Here is a 24,445-nt window from a genome sequence, read left to right as displayed (position 1 = left end):
TGAAATTGATTACAATAATGTTTCCGAAGGACTTAGAAAACTTGATGCTTCCAAAGGAGCAGGGCCTGATGGACTTCCCCCATGTTTTCTTAAAAACTTGGCGGCCGAATTGACAGAGCCTCTTCTGATTCTTTTTAATATGTCATTAAATTATAGAAAAGTACCCAAATTTTGGAAAAAATCTTTTTTAATTCCGATTTTCAAGTCCGGAAAAAAATCAGATGTACGAAATTATAGAGGAATAGCTATTTTGTCTTGCATCCCAAAACTTTTTGAATCAATAATAAATGAAAAAATTTATCAACAAGTAAAAAATATTATAACGAGTAAACAACATGGTTTCTTCAAAGGGCGCTCTACAGCATCAAATCTTCTCGAATTCGTTACATACGTTATCGATTCTATGAGCAAAGGCTTTCATGTTGAGGCTATTTATACCGACTTTAGCAAAGCCTTTGATCGCATTGACATACCCCTTTTAATCTTCAAATTAAAAAAAAATTGGCTTTCATCCAAATCTTCTCTCCTGGTTACAATCATATTTAACTGATCGAACACAAATCGTTCGTTTCCAAAACGAATTATCTAAATCTGTAGCTGTGACCTCTGGTGTGCCTCAGGGGTCTCATTTAGGACCTCTCCTTTTCATACTGTTCGTTAACGACATTTCCTTTATTCTAAAACGGATTGAATACCTAATATACGCCGACGATATTAAACTATTTCTGAAAATAAAAACAACCGAAGATGTTGAAACATTTCAAAACGAAATCAATGTTTTCTTTGAATGGTGCAACAAAAGTTTACTTCAATTGAATGTTAAAAAATGCAACTCTATATCATTTAGCAGAAAGCAAAGTTACCCCATCATTGAAACAAAATTAGGCAATCAACCAGTACAAAAATGCAAAATTGTAAGGGATCTTGGCGTCATACTGGATTCAAAACTCACGTTTGTAGAACATCAGAACAATATCATCAATAAAGCAAATTGCATGCTAGGATTTGTAAAACGTTTCAGCAAACACTTTCAAGACCCATACACCATAAAATCACTTTATATATCCTATGTTCGTTCGATACTGGAGTATTGTAGCATCATATGGAATCCTTATTCAAATATTCACGAGCAACGTCTCGAATCAGTTCAAAAACAATTTTTGTTATATGCGCTACGTAAAATAAATTGGACCACTTTTCCTCTGCCATCGTATGAATCTCGTTGTAAGCTTATTGATATAGAACCTCTCAGTAAACGCAGAGAATTTTCCCAAATTGCATTTGTAAATGATGTTGTTACACAAAGAATAGACAGTCCTGAATTACTTTCAAAACTAAATTTTTACGCACCCTCCCGTCCATTAAGAAATAAACATTTGTTCTACATTAAACTTTACGACAAAGACTATGCAAAACATCAACCTATTAATCAAATGATGTACAAATACAATTTACAAAGTGAAATTATAGACGTAGCGATGAACAAAACACAATTAAAAAAGGCATTCAAAAACAACTTCATAGAACAACAAAATAGCTTACATTAGTTTTAAGTAGTTTTAAGTATTGTAGTCTACATAGTTTGACTTAATAAATAAATAAATGAAACAACACACATGATTTATCAAAATTGTGTAAAAATGAGAATTCCAATTCAAATATGTGCAATCTAGCCTAAGCGTGTCCTAGTTTGACACCTTGATCGAGAACTGTCACCTAATTTTATTGCGGTTTTAAAATCAAGCACTGCGTGCCTTTTTCAACCATACAAAAAAAAGCTTGGAGCGATTTTTTTAGTTTATGTTATATTGGAGTTTTAATAGCGCATTCAGAACTCTTTATAAACAACTTAAACAAATATTTAGTAAAAGCTTTATTATCGTTTTAAGAACTACCTGAACATAAATCAAGAATCATTTTTCATGACAAAAATAAAACAGTTATAAAGCTGTATATAAAATGCAATAATAAACCATAATAAAATTTTCAAATGCTAGTTGGCTTAATCTGTGTTGTTCTTGGGAAATGAGGGCCTCAAATAATCACATACACATTTCTTGTATCCAACTTGGAAGCCTAAGTCAAATTCTGTTATTGAGTAATTCAAAAAATTATTTGGGATACAGATACAGATAAACGGATGAAAATATGTACACTCAGAAAAATACTATTAAGTTTGCCATAAGATTCTCTTATAAACTGGCGCCATAAGAAAAATCATTGAAATTTATAAGATTGTCTTATGACGCGAATGAATTCTTCAAATGAACGCCTACTTCGTTGAAAGGTTTTTGCTTTTCATAAGAGGGTCTTATGAAAACAGAAAATGTCATGTTCGATGAGAATAACTCAAAATAATTGATATTAAAAACATTTTATTTATTTTCTAGCTTGTTTCTATCTAGTTTGTTACATCATTAGCACTAACAGCAGCACACAAACACCCGGTTCCAACACATTTATTCTGCCGCATCGGATCCTTTAATTTTTTACTTTTTCCCGGTCAATATGCTGAAAAGTAAACAAAAAATAATGTGTTTGAGTTACAAATAATATCAACGTTTACAAAAAATAAACTTACCATTTAGAATGAGATAATCACTTATCTTTTAGGAAAACTATAATGGTTTCACGCCTCGTGTGACGATGAAAAAAATGACTGATGGAATGAATGTGTTCATTATTTTTTCACAATGCCGCTTCTTCTATTTTTCATAAGAACTTACTTTGAAAATTGGAAGAATTTCATAAGACTCTTATGAAAATCAATTTTACACTCTAAAAAGCGGTTCATAAGATGCATCTTATGAGAATCATAATAAGAATTTGTCTGAGTGTACTAACTAAATCTCGAGTCGAGTGTGAAAATGCCAACGACAGTTATGAATTGATTTATGTTATTTGGTTGTTCTACCAAATATCTTCAAGGACATTAGAGAGAACTGTCAAAATGAACGTATAATGTATAAAAAAAATTCTAGTCATTTTCAAGGGAACGTATTTCTACTTGACGAGTTTCGAGAAAATCGATGTTGAAGTTCCTACACACATTCATGTTATTGCATAATGAATTTTTTTAGCTCAAACTTTGTTGCAAAATAACAGCTTTAAATTGCTTCAGTTACATACTAAATTTTGAACTAGAAACAGTAATGATACGTAAAATTGCTCACATAGAGAAGCCATGAATCGGTACTGGCAGGAGACTATTAATTTTAAATTCAACTGGATAAATCGGTTTGGTTTCCCTGGCTTGTTTTGAGTTGTGAGTTATCTCCGGTGATTCTTAAGTAACAAGAATGGAGGTAAAATTAACTAGATAAAATAAACAAGTAGGGTGATATGCCAATCGTTGAACAGCTAAGCACATAATTTTGGTTTTTATGCTGTACTTTAATCTTTTCAATCGAATTCACTCGATTTTTTTTTCGATTGCACTCATACAGGATTAGTTAACAAGATCCAAAAGATCAAGGGATCGAAAAAAGCGACTTAAAAATTTAAAAAACCATTTGAAACAGCTTGTTTGTGCCCAATAGTTGCACAGGCAAAATTTATGTCGTTCCTATTGTTGTCCGATTCTTCCAATGGTTGAACATTTTAACATCCTTCCTAAGGCTCAGCCACAATATGGTCAAAAAGGCTAATATTTGTCACGGAAGCTTATTATGAAATTCTTAGTTCAAATGAAATCCAATTCGGAGACGGCCCCTTTTGAGGAGGGTCTTCCATATAAACCGTCCAATGCACAATGGGAAAATTCGGACCCAAAATCGAAAAAAAACACGAAGCCGCCGGTTTGAGAGTCTAAAATAGCATTTATTACACGTAAAATTTCCTCAGAAACTCAAATCTGCCGCTGAATTTAACCGGAGCCATCTGAGTGAAGTATTATTTGACCTTATTTGCCCAGTGTTGAGCTTTTTTCATTATATGCCCAATCAACATAAAATGTTGTTTCATTGAAATACCACAGAAGAAACTGAAAGGTATTTAGAACATTTATTTTCAAAGTGCCCGTTTAGATGTGAAAGAATAAAAGGACTCGATCTGTTTTGCCCCCTTTTACCCCTATGGATAAAATGTGATTTTATAAAATAATTGGTTAAGGACTCACTAGGAAGTCGATCGATTTTTTCATAATGAATATCAATTTGAAGCTTAAAAAATGGACTCAACCACGCCCAAAATTACAGATCGTTAGTCTGATTTATTGAATATATCTTTTCAAAAAGTTTATTTATTTTGAATATCTTTTTCATGAAAGTGCGATTATTTGTGATAAAAGTAACCTCTGTAACACGTCTTCTATCTTCAAGTAACATTCATTTCACATAGAAATCTTTCCCAACAATTTTTCGTCTGAAAAAATGCTTTGATCAAATTAAGTTTCACGAAGTAATGACTGTTTATTTTTCTGTTGACATGAAATACAGATCTTTTATATTTATCGTCTCGAAATTTGAGAAACAGGATTTTTGAACAATCATTAGATACTTTGCATAAAATGTTGAATGAATGGTCGGGATAAAAGATTCCAAAATAAATCTGATAAAAAGAAGCCCCTCACACAAAAGTAGTATAAGTGACTTTGACACTTTTCGGACATTTCAAGTTGTCCAACTTTTTAGATATGTTTTTCAACGAAATTGATAATCTCAAAACTTCAGTTTTTAAATTTGAAAATGGAAAAAATATTTTCATGGAAATATGAAGTGTCTTTGAATGAAGGTTGAATTATTGAAAATCAACATTGAGGGCACAAAATATGAAAATTTTGAGTAGATAACAGTTAATTAGAGCACAGAAATTACTATAACTAATAGTTAAACGTAAATATCCACTTATTTAGCAAAAAAAAATTGTCATACTAAAAGACAATCCGAGTTTTATTTCAGTTGCATGTAATCAATGAGCGTGTTCAATTTTGTATGAATATCTGAAATTTTTGCAAATAAAAACATTAAGGAAATTCAAATAAGCTTGAAAGGAAGTTTGGTTTTGATTAGATATTGATTCAACCTATTCTTAAGTTTAATTTTTTGCCAAGATGAGAAGCAGCATAGTATTTTACGAAAAAAGTTTTTAACCATTTCAAAGTAAAAATCCCAATTCATTGTAAAGTACTATAAAATTGCAGGCTTTGCTTGCTGGAGCATTCAATATTTTCATGACATGGTTTTGCGAAGGTTCTATAAATCAACAAACTCTTGGGCTAAACAAGGCAGTTAATTGCAATTTTTTATTTTCATCCTACGGTTGAACAGCTTTTAAATTAGCTATCAAAAACACTTGAATTTTAATTTTATTTTGAACTTTTAGTATGGCATCGAATATTATTTCTGGGGTACAAGTTAAGATTTGTTGTTGTTGTTCACATGAAATGTATTGCAAGAACCAAAAAATATTTCAAATATAAAAAAATAAAGTTTTTTGAATTTTCAGTACATCTCTAGTGATTTTCGAATGAAAATTTTCATTTCCCGTACGAATCAAAACACGTTGCGCTAATTCAGGACTTATTTATTGAGTCCTGAATTTTCTAAAATTTTATTGTTAGTTTTGGCAGTAAAAACAAGTTTTTGGAGGTATACAAATAAAAAAATTGAAATTTCCATACAAATCTTGCAGCGGACTTATGTACAACATTGGAGCAGGAGGAGATTGAGCGGACCAATTGTGGACCATGGATCGTTATTTTTTTCCAAAATCATGGTGTTGAAATTATCCAACAAACGTTTCGTAAAGGAACCCGATACGAAAAATATGGACGTAAAACTTTATTTGCCGTAGAAGAAATCTTAAGGTTTTGTTTAAAAATTGGCACAAAAACCACGCGAAAAAAACAAGCAAAATTAATACTGTGGGTAGATGCACATTTTTCAGCAGAAAATATCGCAAAACGCCTCAACTCGTCAGTAAACATTCCAATTAACATGATTCAGTATTATTTTCGGGAAAAAGTTTAAAACAGCTGAAATATTGACAATTTAAGTCATTCTGTGCAACACTGGGTGAGGGGGCAACGATTGGCAAATCACCCTATGCTAACTTACAAATTATTGCCCATTCTACAAATTTGTTTACTTTTGCGTCCATATACGACTGTGTCCTCTCGAAAATTGTGTAACTTTAAAAGTTTATTCGTAACTTTTCAACACCGCTACAGATCGCACTGTTTCTCGTCAATTTTTAACGTCTATTTATCTAGTTATTCTTAATGTTAGCACTTTCAGAAAACCCACTTTCTATCAAGTCGAATAGAGGAATATCAAAACGGATATCGAAAGTGAAGTGACTCATGATCATGCATGACTTGACGAACCTCACTTCTCAGCTTCGAAAGATTACGATGCGAACACTCGTTTTGTTCAGAACCTACACCTGGTATATCCAATTCCCCCAAGATCCGCGTGCTTTTGTTATTCCGGGTTTATGTATTTGTGGTCAGTGTGTCGTCGTCGTCGTTCTGCTTGCTCTACTCGTTAGGTCACTGGGGGGCTCACCGAGTAACGGTTCATGTTCTGGCCCCCTATCGAAAGCCATTTTTTCTCTGTCTGCCTGTCTACTCTGTTCTGGTTGCTAAAATTACGAATAGGTGCCCAGCCTTAACGACGACGACGACAAGAACGTGATCCCCTTTTCCTCTCCCTTCTCCTCTAGTTGGATCGATCCAAAAAACACGTCGCTCAGTAAAAGGGGGGAAGGGTAAACTAGTTTTCGTCGTTTTCGCTTTCGTTCGTCTGGTTTGGTCTTGTCGTGACAATGGAGGTTATTAAACGAGCGTTGTCTACTCGTTCTCATCCAACTAGAGTGCACTCCAAGCTCCACCATGATCTTGGCGGAGCTTTTATGTTGTTCATATATACCTATTGCGGGATCGTTCGTGTGGATTATGTGAGGATTACCCGAGGCGCATAATATTCACATCTCCGGCTCATGGTTACCGGTAGATATAACTAGATTGGTAGGCATGAATTTTTTCGTTTTCTATTTCAACTAAACCTTCTCACCCGTGTGTCTTTGCCGTGAATACGAGTTCGAGGCGGCAACCCGTTGATCTAGACTTTGCCAAACTCGAGTTGAACTTTGCAAAGGTCCAACCAAATTGCTTGATCTTTCGTTGTCATGTCGTTAGTTTCGCTCTCGCTGTTTCGGCCTGTGTGGTTTCGGGCTAGGTTGGGTTGTTTGGCAAGTTGAAAATTTGTGCCCAGATGGGTTTGGTTTCTTTGGATAAAAGGTGAGATCAGTTGTTACGTTGATCAATGGACCCCGGCCCTAGAGTTCATTGACATTCAGGCCTCGGAACTAGACAGGCTGCAGTGCAGTACGTATTGAAAGGATGTTGATTTGAAAAGGTCAGTCGAGTTTCGTTGTTTTCGATGGATGCAGTTGACATAGGCAAAATGAACTTTTAATTGCCATTGAAGGGCTGACAATTCTTTGATCTAATACATTGTATGGAACATACCAACCCAGCAAACGTCTTTGTAGGTATATTTCTAAACAACTTTTTTATATGTTTCATATATGATTGATCGTTTAAAACTCACAAAAACAGCATTTATTATCCAAAGTGGAGGCAATTTACATTTTAAGATGGCAGCCAAATGTATCATGTCGAATTTCGAAAACCGACCATATACATTTTGTAAATTAGTCCAAAAAACTGACCTGTGCAAAATTTCAGCTCAAAATGACATGATGGGTGCCTCAAAGCGCTCAAAGTTTCGATTGTTTAACCTATCCGAAACATATCGGAAAAATCGAAATTTTAATTTTAATCTCAAATGACTTAAAAATGCATAAAACGTCAAAACCTGGTGTTATCTCGAAAAGAAAAATGTCAACTTAAAAATTTCAAAAATCATCAAAGGGGGAATGTGGTCGGTACTCGAAATTCGATCATGAATTTTTTCCCATATAGCCATTGCCACCCTAATACACACATATGCAGGGCCGTAGGACTTGGGAAAACTTATTCTATACTCAAATCAAACGACCGTCCCAACCTCCGTGTACAAATTTCGACTCGATCGTTGCATAACAACGCAATTATGGGCAAAAAAAAATTTGACCCGTTTCGGAGGCCTCTATATCAAACTTTGATATCTGAAATCGATTGCCCTTCCCTCAAAACTATTTTGCATATTCCAAGATTTTAACCTTCAATGAAAATAAATCAAATTTTCAAAAAAAGTAAGAGATAAAAATCATCAGATTTTCGGATCAGATTTTTTATGCAAATTTGAACCATATTAGTGATTTAAGTTTGAAATTTGACTTTGATATAAGCTGCATTACACATTGTGGACCAAATACTAGATAGCTAGGTTTTTCTCTAGCGGCTAGAATGCTCAATTAAAAAGCATAGTTCAAACACTGATAAGCTGATATAACTTACTGAGCAAATCGGAAGAGAAATCGTATCCCCCAGATCTCAGGGCGACACCTAGCTGATCATTCCCGTACTAGTAAGCTTTGGTGCTTGAAGCTAACAAAATCGATCAGGTTGCTTTTGCGGGCGAGCATTTCGAAATCATTTTTTTGAAAACTGGCCTAAACTGATGATGATTTCTTAGATTTCAAAGGGATAAATAACACGATAGTGTTAAAATCCGAAACAAATTAACAAATATTTCTTAAATTAAAAATAATGGATCTGTGATCGTCGGATTTTGAGCAAAAGATTGTGTTAAAGGCATGATAATTAGGTAGGGGTATCGTGGAGAAGAGGAATTCCGGAATTGAATTATCCTTTTGTATTTTAGCCTTTTGGATTTATTGTTTCACAAAAAAAATTATGGAAAAACAAACAAACAAAAAAAAACATAACAATTTAAAATGTATTATAACTTATTAGTCTTCTCCTTCAAATTCATCCTTCGTGCTTTACCGTTTCTTTTGGTAATGCATCGTCTGGTGACAATCGATGAAGCATTAATTTTTTTTATGAAGCATTTTATAAGAGTATTAAAAATTCTATCTAAAACTCTATTAAAACAACTTTTGCAGATCGCTTCTGAATAAGTATCATGAGCAATTAATGCTTTTAAACGAAGTTTGACATTTCTCCGGTTTTTATACAGAAATGTTCTGAATTTCTGTTTGTATGCAGAGAATGCTTTCAATGCAATATCAAATAATTTGGAACTAGGCTTGAATGTTGCTTTTTTTAAAAAGATGAATTTGAAATTGGCGTTTTGAATTGCTTCTTCTCCATCACAGCATAGCGCTTCGAAACATCGTGCATGACGTAAGTTGCGACTTGCAGCGCCAGCAATATACATCAGGCCATTAAGCTCCCTTATCGAGTAATTTTGATTTAAATTTAGCGTTTCTCGATTATTAGCACACTGAACAGGCATCTGTAGTAAACTTGATTCGGTTTCTACATGTTCTTGAATTAATGGCTCGGAGTTATCTCGCTCACAGTTTGATCCTGTACTTAGTTTTTCGTTGGCAGATAATGCAGACAACCTAAATGCATTCCCAAAATGATAGGCATTAGGGGCGTCATTTCTCCCACACCGTCTTCGTATATCGGAAAAAAGGTTCTCTACAGCATCTTGGCACAAGGAATTTGTACAGAGGTTGTCAAAATTATAGTTGTTTTTCAATTCCTTCCACAACCATCTGAGCGCATGGATGTTGCAAATAAAACCGTTTATGAAATTGGGTTTTCTTTGATGAGACAGAAGTTTTGTAGCTTCAGCAGGTGCCTGGATGAAAAAAAAAGTTCTGTTAGATTTAAATTTAGTAATTATTTCGAGATAAACTTACTTTTTTAATATCTATGCATGAACTCTTTGTGAAATAAAGTTTATTTAATATTTTCATAGCTTTCTTCAAAAACGACCATTGACACGATTGATCCGTGATTGCACTCCTAAAAGGCTTAAATAGAATTATGAAAATAACATTGAAACAAAAAATCCTCATTCATTTTAATTTACTTTTGTACTGTGGATGCTTTTCGAATTAAATACATCAAAAAGGGTATCAAAAAACTCAATATACGGAACAGTTCTTAAAGCTGATGGTGGCATTATTCCAATTTGGGAATAGTACTCTATTCCTCGGGCCACTGAATTGCTCAACGTTCTAGTAGCTAAAGCCACATTCATTGTAGTGAATGGTGGCAAAGTGATGCAACTCTCACTTAACTTGGGGACCAACCGTGGCTCGGTTTTATGATCTACTTTATACAAAAGAGCCACGTCCTTGAATGAGGCTATATTTTTGTTGAAAACAGCATTGTGTTTAGTCAACATGTTCCTGGCATTTTTAATTAAATGAGGATTGTCGAAAAAAACTGCCATATGATCATTTCCGATTTTAATAATTGGCTCATCCCATGTTCCGCCAGCTTCTTTGAACATTTTTATGTTAGTCGCGCATTGATCCATCGTTAGGGACAAAGGGAATAAATTTCGCGAACGAAGCTCTTCAGCTGTCTTCTTAATGAATCGCAATTGTGCGGTACTTCCCATGGTATTTTTTGCTAAAGCATAACCAATGGCCTGGAAATTATAATTGGTTTTATGATCTAATCAACATCAAGGATTCATTACTTACCATCTTAAAGCGCTTTCTTTTCTTATTATTTTCTGATTCCTTCATATTGTTCCAACAAGTTTGGTTAATATCCGATAGTCCGGTGATCACTATTGCCACAGCTTCATTTGCTAGTTTTCGAGGATTATTTTTTTCACATCTTGTCGTTGTTCCATCTGTTGGAAATCCTATAAAGATGTCACTTTTCGCTTTATATGACAATTGTGGTTTTATTGACATGCCGTCAATGCACATTGCCACAACTCGTTCTTTATCGTTCAAAACTCGCGTTTTTTCCTGTAACCTGTTCAGAAGAGCTTCATTTATTCCTGGCTCCGTGCGAATGGATTCATTCCATCTTCCGATTGTCATTTTATGCGGAAGTGGAAGAATTTCTGTCTGTTTGACGAATCGGTATGCTGAGGGTCCTGCTAAATAGGTCCCGAGGGCAAACTTGCGTGTTTCGTTACGATATCGTCTTGCCTGAGGTTTTTTTAAACTATTTGAAAGCGAGTCAAACAGCACCTTGTTAGATTTCAGCTTTTTAAGGAGATTAAAATCGTTAATTTTAGCGGTTTTGAGGTGTTTTAATTTAATTTTCAAATTATTTATATGGTTTTGTTTTGAAACCATTGAAACAAGGCGCCATTTACTTTTTCGTCGTTCGCTTTGAAGTGATTTCCTAAGTTTTTCAACATTCCGAAGAGCTTTATTACATCGTTCTTTCTCGGCAAAATACAGAGCTTTAAACCTGTTTACGGATTCATTTTTGTTAGAATGACCTCCTGAAAATCAGAATTGTTAAACTGTGAAATACAAAATTTAAAAAAATAGTTACGGTCATTTTCCACACTCTTAAGATCTTTATTCGCCTCTTCATGAATTGGGTTTTCGATTATCTGATGAACATCGATCTCCATCCTGTCATCGGAGTTTGAATTTATGTTTGATGAAGAATGTGGTTCAGCACTCTGAAATTCAATTTCGTTTTCAGCAGTCATCATATTATCTTTTGATCTCCGAGCTGCGGTTAGAACTCTAGTTTCACGACTTTGAACCGAAGGAACTGCTCCTTTACGCAACCTTTTTAGTATGTATGTACACAGGTTATTATTAAAGTTACGCTATTAACTAAATTGATATTCAAATAATTACCGTTTTTTTATTGGGTTCTCTACTAAATAATCAGGGCTAGTAAAATGGTCCGAGCAAATAGTCCTTTTTTTTACAGCTTGAGTTCCTCCACTTTTGAACTCCTCGAATAGTTCCGGCGAGTTACAAAAACTGACCCATTTTGAGCAGCTAAAATGATATCGTTTTCTAAATCTTCACAATATATATGATTTAAATTTATGGTTAGAATACTTACCTTTCAACATTTTGAGGGAAAGCAAAAAACGAATTAGAAGAACGATTTCTAGCGTTATAACAATCTATAACTTCGCACTTGCGACTCATTTTTTCACAATGAAAACAACGCATTCAACACCATGGCAACATATAACATACGACTCTGTTATACGAGCTTATTCTTAGCAACATATGAAGTGCGTAGCTTTTATGCGAGCTTTTTCTAGTACACTAGCGCTATCACTAACAACGGTTTATTCACTTACTACTGATACGTTGGTTGATGGGAATGGGGCCCAGAGTTATATCAGCTTATCAGTGGTTCAAATGTTAACCTCATTCTACACAATGTAACACAACACTTCCCGTTACTCAAATATCTATATTTAATTAGCAGAATTTTGTCTATTTGTTTCTGAAACATGAAATGCCAAATTTTGGTGTCCTTAATGTGTGAATAATGTCAAACAATACACTGAGAAAATATAGAACGTTGTGCAGATTTTTGAGGTGAAGATTTGTCTTTTCCAGTAAATATTTTTTAATAAAGAATAAATTTCATAATGAAAATCCTGTGGATATTATTTTAAAATAAATTTTCAGCTAAATTGTGTTTACAAACTAATGCTGTTTAAAAAATAGAAATCTCGAAATTAAATTGACAAGAAATCTTGACAATTTAACACTAAACGTACCGGAGGTGGTCAAATGACGGTTTTGGAACTTAAAATGATGATTATGCCTTATTCAATTCTGCCGAAGAACCAATATTTGATGATGGCAATCTACTGCTGCAGCTCGCTGCCGATGTCACCGATGCTGCGCCGGTAAATTTCAATTGGACGTCGGGACGCACCATTTCTCATGCCAATTCGGAAGTTCTCTTCTCTGGCCACCAACGACCGACTGTTCCTGTTACAAGTCGTCCCGTTGATCGGTCAGGTGGTTCAGAGGGAGGCTTCCAATTGCCATGTCACGGCAAGTATTCGTCTGCTTCGAGCACTTCACCCAGTGATGCATTTTTGCCTTCTAGCCTTGCATCAAACAGGATTCCTTGCAATGACGCAGCTTGGTGCTATTACCAAAACGTTCGGGGCCTACGCACCAAAACAGAGGACTTCTATTTGGCAACCACCGATTGTAGCTACGATGTCATCATACTGACCGAAACTGGCTTGACGGATTCAATCAATGCTGCCCAACTATTCGGCAATAGGTATTCCGTTTTTCGTTGCGACCGCAGCTCCAGAAATAGTTTTAAAAAAAGCTTTGGTGGAGTTTTGATTGCTGTTAAACAATACCATGTGAGCAGCTTTGTCACTACTGATAGCGGGAATGATTTGGAACAAGTCTGTGTTGCAGCGAATATCAACGGGAAAAAAATTATTTTCTGTGCCATATACGTGCCTCCTGACAAAAGCAATTGTACGCACATTTTGGAGTCCCATGTGGCCACCGTACGCGAGTTGTGCACCCGTGCTTCTGCTGAGGAGTCCGTCTTGGTATGTGGCGATTATAACCAACCTCGTTTGTTGTGGGAGGCGAGTGATGCAGGTGCGATTCTCTTGAATGTTACACCCATCAGTGCTGCCGCTGCCTCATTGATCGATGGAATGAATTCGCTCAATCTGAATCAATTCAACGCTATCAGCAATCACCTCGGTCGGATACTGGATCTTGTTTTTGGTTCTAGTGAGGAACTAATTGAAATTAGAAATGCTCCCGATGTACTCGTACCGATAGACTTGCATCACCCACCTATCGTCTTCGATTTACCTGCTACTATGTCTACCAATTACGGTTCTCGAAAAACCTCCGAACCTAGGAATAGGCCTTTAAATTTTCGGAAGATAGACTTTTCGTTGCTCTTTCAATACTTGAACAGTGTTGACTGGGATGCAGTTTTCGGAGACTCATCAGTTGATGCTATGACAGAATCGTTCTGCAACTTGATCTGCACCTGGTTGGATTCGCACGTTCCCAGATTCAAAGCGCCTATGACACCCGCTTGGAGTACGCCCACCTTGCGGCAACTACGACGGGAAAAAAATGCTTGTCTTCGCAGACTGAGAAAAAATCGAACAGAGAATTTTCAACAACATTTCAAAACAGCAAGCGTCGCTTACCGTAGACTAAACGCATCGTTATATAAGCTCCACGTCCTACGCTTACAATCTAGTTTACGCAGTAATCCGCGAAGTTTTTGGACTTTCGTAAACTCAAAACGTAAAACGAGCTCTTTACCTACTTCCGTTTTCTATCATGATGCTGTTGGTAACTCTCCGGATACTTGTTGCAACTTATTTGCAGAGCATTTTCGATCGGTGTTTTCAGACACTGTTTCTTCCGAAACTGAGTGCAGCGAAGCCAATTATCATGTCCCAGTCGATGCTATCGAGCTTAACACTTTTGTGATAAACCAAGAGCTAATTGTACACGCCGCGAGGAAATTGAAAACCTCATTCGCCCCTGGACCTGATGGAATTCCAGCTGTAATTTACTGCCGCTGCATCGAAGCTCTTTCAATACCTCTAGCACGAATTTACAACAGATCTTTTCAGCAACGTAAATTTCCTGAAAAATGGAAAAATTCGTTTATGTTTCCAGTGTTTAAAAATGGCGATCGAAGAGACGTAAAACAGTATCGAGGTATAACCAGTTTGTCGGCAGGTTCTAAACTTTTCGAAATCATCGTGAGTGGCGTTCTATTGCGTGCTTCATCCCAATATATTGCGGCCGAACAGCACGGGTTTATGCCTGGTAGATCGGTGAGTACAAACCTTTTGCAATACACATCGTTTTGCCTGAACCAGATGGAGTGTAAAAACCAAGTAGATACTGTTTACACCGACATCAAGGCTGCATTTGACAGGATTGATCACAGAATATTACTTGCCAAACTATCTAAACTTGGTGTTCATGAGAACATGGTTGTTTGGTTGGAATCCTTCCTCACAGATCGGTGCATCAGAATTAAATTTGGTGATAGCATATCCTTTCCTTTCAAAAATCGGTCTGGGGTGCCTCAGGGAAGCAATCTTGGGCCTCTGCTGTTTGTATTGTTTTTCAACGATCTGATAATCAGTTTGGATGATGGAACTAAGATTGCATATGCTGATGATTTGAAAATATATGTCCCAATAGAATGCACCGAGGATTGTGCCCAGCTCCAATCGCTGCTCGATCGGTTTAGTGAATGGTGTAGACTGAATAAGTTATCGGTTAGTATCCCTAAATGCTATGTAATAACCTTCCATCGAAAAAAATCACCCATTCTACACGACTATAGCATCGATCATCAGCATCTTAAAAGGGTATTGGAAGTTGACGATCTAGGTGTTACCCTTGATGCACAGCTCACGTTCAACAGCCATCGAACAACCGTTATAAATAAAGCCAATCGACAACTTGGATTCATTTAAAAAATAGCACGAGAATTTACTGATCCGCTGTGCTTGAAGTCGCTCTACTGTGCACTCGTCCGATCCATAATAGAACATGCTGCAATTGTCTGGGCCCCCTACCAGCTGTGTTGGATCTTACGAATTGAGCGCATCCAGAAGCGTTTTTTAAGATTCGCCCTACGACATCTGCCATGGCACCATCCTGAGGATCTTCCCGCTTATCCTAATCGCTGCCAGCTTTTGGGTATTGAAACACTGGAACGCCGCCGAAGGATTCAACAAGCAACATTCGTCGCTAAAGTATTGAACGGTGAGGTCCAGTCACCACACTTGCTGGAAATGATATGCTTTAGTGCGCCATTAAGGACCTTACGATCTCACTCGTTACTATCAAACCGAGTCCACCGAACATCCTACGGCTATAATGAGCCATTGAGTGCGATGATGCGAGTATTCCAGGACGCTGAACATCTGCACCAGTTCAATGAACCAGCTAGTCGTTTTATTCGTCGTGTTCGCCAGTCCAGTCTATTTAATTCTATCTGATTGATGTTTGTTCTATATTCTAATTCATTTAAACAAAATGTTCGATGAATAAATATTATAAATAAATAAATAAATAAATATGATTTTTTTTTTCGCAAATTTAACGACAGAACTATTTTTATTTTTAAAATGCAAGTATTTTTGCATATTTTAAATTTGTGTGAGTGTTGTGGTTTCGAATAACGCATGTGGTAGAGGTCAAATTTACGGCAAACACCATTTTCGCCAAAACTCTCTAGTTTCTCAACCGATTCTACAAAATTTATAGTTTTGAGAAGCTTATAACGTGACTCAAATATGCTTCTTAGACAATTTTCAGCAACAATCAATTATTTAAAAGTTATTTGAAGTTCAAAAAAATTTTATGAAAAAACATGCTTCAGGAAAAAAAACTGTAAAGTTAAGTGCTCGAACAAATTTTCACTTAATGCCTGAGAAAGCTGAAGTTAGAAGCTCTATGTTGCACATAAGGAACATTTTTTAGGATATGGTTACAAAAAATGTAAATAAGTTTTGGTTATTGATTGATTGAAAAGTACGGTTTTTACACAACTTTTTTACATTTTTTGTAGCCATGATCTTAAATTTAAATTGAAATTGAAAAAAATGTTCCTTATGTGCAACATACGGCTTTTAACTTCAGCTTTCTCAGGCATTAAGTGAAATTTTTTTCGAGCACTTAATAACTGATTTACAGCTTTTTTCCTGCAGCATGTTTTTTAATAATTTTTTTTAAATTTTAAATAACTTTGAAATAATTGATTATAGATGAAAATTGTCTGAGAAGCATATTTGAGTCACGTTATAAGCTTCTCAAAACTATTAAATTTTCGATATTCGGCATTCTATATCTCAGAAACCCCTGGACTAAATTAAGCATTTTTAAGTAACGGCAAGTGTTGTGATCAATTTTGTCGAAAAAAAAAAAATTAATACTTAAATTCAGTCCATTCGAGTTAAACTTCGAATATAGCACATAGTTGGCAAGCGACAAAAAGAGATATCTCGTATTTGGTCCGCAATGTGTTAAGTTTATGATCTCTTGAATTCCTAAATTATTTATGTAGATTGTAAAATTCATTAACAAGCTAAACTTTTTTTTGAATTATGAATCTGCATTTTGAATCCCAATTCTGAACCTGAATTCAAAAATTGCGCTTTGAATTTGTATCAGAAATTCCATACGATTTCTGAAATGTACAAAAATACGATTCCCGAATCTTATTCCAGATCAGAATGCTATGAGCCAAGCTATAGAGCCCTCATTCATGAATCTATTATTTTAATTCTGTAGTTCAGGTTTAATCTAAATTCAATATTTAAATTATTTATTTTTGATCTGTATCGTGAATCAGAATTAAAATATAAATTTACAAAGATCTGAATCTTATTTTTCAAATTGGGATTGCCATTTCAAAGCTTTAAATTTTATTATGTTGTGTAAGAATTAAGTTCAAGAAGTTTGAATTTGAATATAAACAAAATTTCTCTTTTTTTATTTTCGGATAACTATTGTCAAAATATTGAAAATGCATATGATCTCGAAAAACAAGATTCAAATTTGATATGGAATGCAAAAACAATGAACCAGGATTTCAAAGCAGCTTTTCATTTCTAATTGTATATGATGATCATTCGAACTGAGAATAAAGAATCCTGAACAGAATACAGAATTCGAAATACGAAAATAGGAATATAATTTTGGTTTTGGGAATTATGGAATCAGAACCTCCGAAATGGGTTTAATCTAATTCGATATTTAATATTCAGCTCCAAATTTCGATGACCAAGTGAGAAAACTTTGAAAATTAAACGATATTCGACACCTTTTTCGTACATATGATAGAATGCAATAGAGCGTAAGTTTTCCTTCTCAACGCCTGCAAACCGTTACCAATAACAATATTTACTGCTTTTCTCATTGGAGTTGGACAAATCTTTCAAATACAATGTCTGATTTTAGCCATCTGGTTGCAGAGAGAAAAACGAGACTGTTTTCACTTGAATCCCTCGCGGAAAATAAACTGAGCAAAATCATCTTGAGAGTCGGCAAACATGGCGGACATTTTATATATCCGATTTATACTGACTTGAAGTAACTATTTTTACGATCGTTTACTTATTCAGTAGGAATTGCGGTTTTGTATGACAAAAAGTTATTCAAGTAGTTAAACTCAATGGGTGTATACAAATAAAATAATATGTTAATGAATTTTTAAAAAATTGACGTTTTATGTGCATATTTCCATACGAAATTAACTCAAACAGTTGTGACGTGACACTTTCAATGAAGTTGTGTAATTTTGCAGTCTTACAATTCTCTCATACACTGTAGTTCTCGAAATTCGACCCAGAAAAGTTAAACCACTTTTTCAATTTTTAGCTAAGTTTTTAAAAAATTGTCTTAAAACGTCTTGTTTCAACAAAGTTTTTATAAACTTAAATTGTTTAAAAATTTTCTGAAAACGACATTATGGTCAGACTAAAGAATCAAATATTAACCCACTTGAAGTGATGAATTGATCAGAACAAAAATATCAGCTAACATGCGCATTTCAAAACATACATGAATCATTGTATTGTAATACACATCATCATGATATTTTAACATCTTAGCCTTCAAAATGCCAATGATCACGTTTTTCGAGTTTTTAAACATTGTGCACGGTTCTAAATTTTGAAAAAAGATCATTTTTCGACATTTTTTCAACATGAAATTCCCAGATCTTAAAAATTTATGAAACATGCGTTTCTTATTTTAATTTTCGTTAAGGGTTGAATTTTATTCCGAAAATTTGTTGAAACTAATATGGAATCTCAAATAGAATGTCTAATATTTTAGATTTTTCAAAATATTCGGGCCTGCTTTGCTACCTAAAAATACAGTGTCGAAAGATAGTATTTTTCAAAGCAGTTTTCAAAATAAATGCTACTTATAGACACTGTTTTGATTTGGAAGGAAAAACTGCAACCTGTAATTTTTGGCCAAACAAATTGTTTTTACAAGGGTATTTCCGGTATCGCAAAAAAAATGTGCATGCAACTAGTTACAAAACTCGATTTTATCATTACTTGTCGTAATTACACAAACCCCTCTGATGAATTCATGATTCATGTTTAAAAATACACTTTTTGCAACTTGTTGCATTAATAACTATTTTGGGATTCTATATTTGCGTTTGTACCGAATAATTTGAAATTCTTTGATTATTATAACTTTTCTGAATTTGAAAAATATAAAACAAAGCTCAGCAAAAACTTGAAAATTGTGATTTTGTTACACAGTTAAAAATTAAATAAAGCTGCAAAAAACCTTTGTTATTTTTTAAACTTTTTTATTCATTGTATTTTCGCAAAGTATTGCAGCGTTAAAGTAATTACATAATCAAAATTTTTATGAAATTGCCTTTCTGGTGAATTGGATTTTATTGCGAAATTCTTTCGTTTATATACTCAAAATCCCGGGCAATGTTGAATAATGATGTTAGAAAATATAAAAAATTGCAAATTGATAAAATAAAAGTTCGAAAAACGGCTACCTTTGAAAATTCGTCAAAAATGTTGTGTTTTTTATATTGAAATTATAAAGATGCGATAACGTTTCAAATAACGTCATCTTTTCAATCCTCTTTCCAAAATTTATCTGGTATGTCTTAAACAATTTTGACGGTTCATTGATTGTAAAGTACGGTTTTCACAAGACTTTTTTTTACATTTTTAGTGGTAAGGATCTCAATAAAATGCAAATGAAATATTTCCTTGTGCACAGTTGTAGCTGAACATCGTGTGAGCATCATATTTGAGTTACATTACGAGTCATAGAGTTTTGAGGCGAGGAATGTCAAATTGATATTGATGGTCTAACTAGGGAATTTTTTGTCTGGGTTTTCAGGGTGCGTCCATAAAAAGAAATGATGCTAAATTGAAGATTTCATGAATTCATTGAGGGTGCCAGACAAGGACTATAAAAATCGCTCACTCCTCGAAACGCACACGAAAATGCTTCGCCGCCGGCTCGCTATTCGTTTGTGTTCAATACAATCACGAACAGCAACAAAAACGATTCTACGACGGCGGTTTCTATGCTGCTCGTATTAAAAAATATTCATGAGCGAGTCTGAGAAACGGGATCACGAGAGACTCGAATTTGCCTCATGAGAATTTTGATACTGAGCTTGCTGTCTGTTTAGGGAAGGAAGTACGCCAGTTCAGAAGAAAAAAGTAGGAAAGAAAAAGAATCTTTCGGCTCGTCCTTCTCAGAGACAAACCGTCCGTACCGTCCGAGCACCGATCGTTTAAAGATTGACTTGGCCTACACAAGTGCACACTGTTGCTGTTGATGTTATTGATGTTCTTTCAAGCTCTAAGCTTCAAAAAGTGACGCACATTCTTTGTAGGAAGCAATAATAACAGCACTAGCAAGAAGCAAAACGATTCTTTTGGCTCGGCATATTTGCCTGAAAAGAATAATAACATCACTAAAATGGATTGGATGTGCCGGCCGTATGCACACTGTTCTTCTTATTTTCCATTCCTTTTGGCCAACGCGTGATTACAGCCAACACGGCTTGGCGTCATCTTTGTTGCTGTTATTGTTTGTTCAAGCTCAAGGCAAAGGGACAAACATTTTCCAAGGGGAAAGAATAATACCATTACTAACACGGCTCATGAGCGGGTTGGTAAAAAGTTTCATGAATCGGCTCGCTGCTACGCAATCGTCGGGTTGATGCTAGATTTTGTGTGCGGAGAAGGAAGCAAGGCAAAAAGGAATCAGGAGCCTTGGTCGTGTTTTCGTTTTGGTCGGGCTTGATTCGTGAGAACAGGAGGTTCTCACTCACACCTCATTCGCGTTCCAGGGCATTTTTATGAGCAAAAATCGGAGCGATGCAGGCTCCGTCGCTCGTTTGAGTGAGTTTTTCAATCCTTGGTGCCAGAAGATTTTTTTTTTATTTGGATGCTCCTTAAATAAAGATACAAGCCGCCAAACTTCCAATAGTGTCATATTGACAGTCGACAGCGGATTAGGGCTATGTATAACGCATTTAATATCTTTTTTAAATAGGTTGCGATAATTTAAATTATATGGATATTTAAAAAAATGGCCGTGTCTAAAAGGACTGGCGCCTAAAATTTCAAGCTGTCTAAGTCATTTTTTCTGAAAGCATAAAACTACGTTCAGCTTGTTTATAATTCTAAAAGATTTGTCGGATACTCGAAAATAAAAATTAACAATAAAAACTTACAAGTCAATAAAAATTTGGTCTGAAAGCAAAGAACCGATCAATAAATGCATTTGATTTTGCTTAGGTAATTTCAACAAGCTTTGTTCAGAAAACATTGCCGGCCAGTTTTAGTATTTTACTCTACCAGGATGGAATATCAAATTATAACTCTTAAAGGTTCAAAGTCTTTTTTACGTGTCAAAAGGCTCTGTGGATTCACTGAACATGGTAGAAATTTCTTTAAAATGATGATTATAGCAAATTTCATGATTCCATTTATGAATAGTGTACGGCACTCACTGTTCTTGTTTTCTTCTATCTCAGCGAACAAAAAAGATACTGCATGGTGAAGTTTTAGTCTTATAACCTTATTAACTTATTGAATTTGAAAAAAATGTGATCTTATTGAAATTCAATAGAAAATGATTAATTTATTAGATCAGAAGTTGAAATAAATACAAGTTCGTACACATTTGCTCATGGTTAATTTTTACAAACAAGGAAAAAGCGTTGTCAATTTTTCAAAAAAAAAAATTGCCTGTACATTTCAGAATGTACCTAAAAATTCTGAAATGTATAACAGACAAATTGTCAACAAATTCAATCTTAACACTTTAAGTAACTAAACTAAAGTTATTCAGTGAAATTCGACCCAAGGAATAAAAGGAAATATAAGTGTTAAATAGGAAGGTTTATCACCATCATGTTCGATGATTTTTTTTTCTGAAAAATCAACTTTATTTATGTTTCTTCTGTGGAACCAAGTCTGGTAATCGGTTTTGGGCATTTTTTTTAAAATCTAACAGGAAATTTTATAGCGAGATATTGCATCACTACATTTGAAGAAATACTTCGATAGGCACAAGCAGTGATGTCAGTTGAATTGTTTAATTTTCAATGCCAAAAGATTCGACAGCTAATAACGTTTTTACCTAATAAGATACGATGTTGGTTTTTCAGAACAAAATATTCAATTTTCCCATACAAACCTTTTTTTCAGAACAAAATATTCAATTTTCCCATACAAACCTTAAAAGCAAAAATTTACTCTTGTCAACGTCACTTAAAAATTCTGAAAAAATGATTGATGAGTATTGTATCAAAACGAAGCTTTTGAAATCCCAGGGTTTGGAAATTAAACAATGACTCCAAATCGACTCAGTCTAATAGAGCATTTATTTTTTTTAAATTTATTCAAGATCCAGTTACCTTTGTCGTTTGACAAAAGTTTTAATTCAGCTTGAAAATGTTATTATAAGATTGAACTGCTTTCAGAAAACTTGTCAACATGGAATAATCTATTGTCACTTTGATTGTAATTCTTTTGATGTAATGACCGGCTGGTATTTTGAAATGAACACCACATTTAAAAAATGACAGCTACATGTCATCGTTACAAAGAGCTCCGGCAGCTGCCGAAATCTGAATGTCACATTTTGCTTCTACGAATCAACAGAAAATAAAAGTCATCAAAGGGGGGACAACAACAACAGTGGAGACATTTCGAAGTTGTTTTTCCTCTTGTCTCTCCATCTCCCTTCACAAATTAACCAGCTCAAAATACGATGATTTATGGAATTTCTCAATCCTACCACAGCCAGTATCAGTCGATGTTGACTGCCCATAATAAATGACGTTTCCGCAGTGCTGTTTCTCAACTTCAACGACAACACAGAAACCTACTACTAGGGGCTACTGACAGACACGTGCACGGACGCACCCCAAAAGTCCACGTGCAATTCGGCACGCACGAAGACGACGCGACGCGACGCGACGTCTCTTTTGAACGTCAACTTCAACATAAATTCATCGAAGACGACGCCCGTCAAGTGGCCGGGGAGAAGTTGACACAAAGCTGCTGATGATCGTCGCTGCTAAATAGTTTTTGATGACGATGATGATGATGATCGCAATGACGACGCGACGACGATGAGTGATGTAATGCTGACGTTTTGCTCTGGCAGCGAGAGCGAGAGTTTTTTTTTCCGCCCCAACTTCGTTTCATTTCATTAAGGTGTTATTGAACCGACCTCATTTCGCGATCGCGTGTCGCACCACAGAGCCATTGCTTTACATATACAATAGTAAGGTATGTATAATAATAATAGTAATAACGGTGGCAGCCAAAAAATCACCTAGACTGGCATGGTTTTTTTTTATTTCGTGGTTTTTATTACTTTCTGCAACTTCCAATCGAAACGAGACGACCGGGAAACACTGATTAGGATTCCATTCGATATCAGTTCAGCTCAAGCTGATTAATCGGATGCATATCACAGGTGTGTGTTTTTGATTGCATTACTTGACACTGGAAATCAGGCCACGTATTTTTAGAGATTAAAAAGTAAGACTTTTTAGAGCTATTGATAGAAAAAATTAAAAAAATGGATTTTACCCCATAATAACAGAAGTAAACAAACGGGAAAATCTATTACAGAGCCCGTTCGATTTTGGCAACACGGCCGAACATTTTGTGTTGCCAAAATCGAACGAATCAATTATTTCTACAAAAAAAACTATTATTATTATCATTAACATAATTTTTAGTCAATTTTTGACCACTTTTAGTATTTTTTTATTTTTTTTTTCTTATCATTTTTATCATTTTTCGATGCATTTAGCACTTCTCTTGATTTGTTTAAAATGTTTTTTGTCATATTCGCTATTTTTGACAATCTTCATCATTTTTAGTTTTTTTTTGTCATTTTAAGTGTTCTGTGTCATTTTTGAAGAACTTCAATTTTTTTAAATTTTTGTTTTTGTCGTTTCATTATACCTACATTGAAGAACGTAAAAACGTATTGATAGTGTTTGTTCAAATTATATTGGGGCTGATATAGCGAAAACTGTAAGGTAATGTCGTTCCAAAAACCGTTCGTTGCCGGATGTCAAATGTTGCCAAAAATGAACGGGGTTTTTTTATCTTTTTTGTTTATTTATACTGCTTTAGCTTGACACTGCTATCAACTACGGTCCATCTGCGGCCTCTTCAAGCCAATTGCATAATGGTTGCACATTGTGATTAACTCGAGATATTACCAACATTGCACAACGAACCAAAGCAAGCAATATAACCTCAATGTTCAATTTTGATAATCTCCTAATTTGAATTAACCAATAACGACGCCGGCCAAGTCCGTGTAGTCGATAGAGGAAAGGATTGTGCTCTTTTTCGTTTACTCATAGAGGTTTTTAACTAACTTGGTCATTCGTCCTCTTACTATCGAAAAAATCAGACATCAGAAATAATTAATATCTTATTTAATCTTAAAAATTTAAGCGTTCTAAATAAAAAAAAACCAAATTATCTGTATTTTTCACGTTACCAAGAATTGGCCTGACAAAAAATTCATAATTCGACCTAAA

The sequence above is a fragment of the Uranotaenia lowii genome, chromosome 2 (assembly GCF_029784155.1).
Source record: "Uranotaenia lowii strain MFRU-FL chromosome 2, ASM2978415v1, whole genome shotgun sequence".
NCBI lineage: Eukaryota > Metazoa > Arthropoda > Insecta > Diptera > Culicidae > Uranotaenia > Uranotaenia lowii.
The sequence above is the reverse complement of the archived record's forward strand: the minus strand, read 5'-3'. Positions refer to the sequence as shown.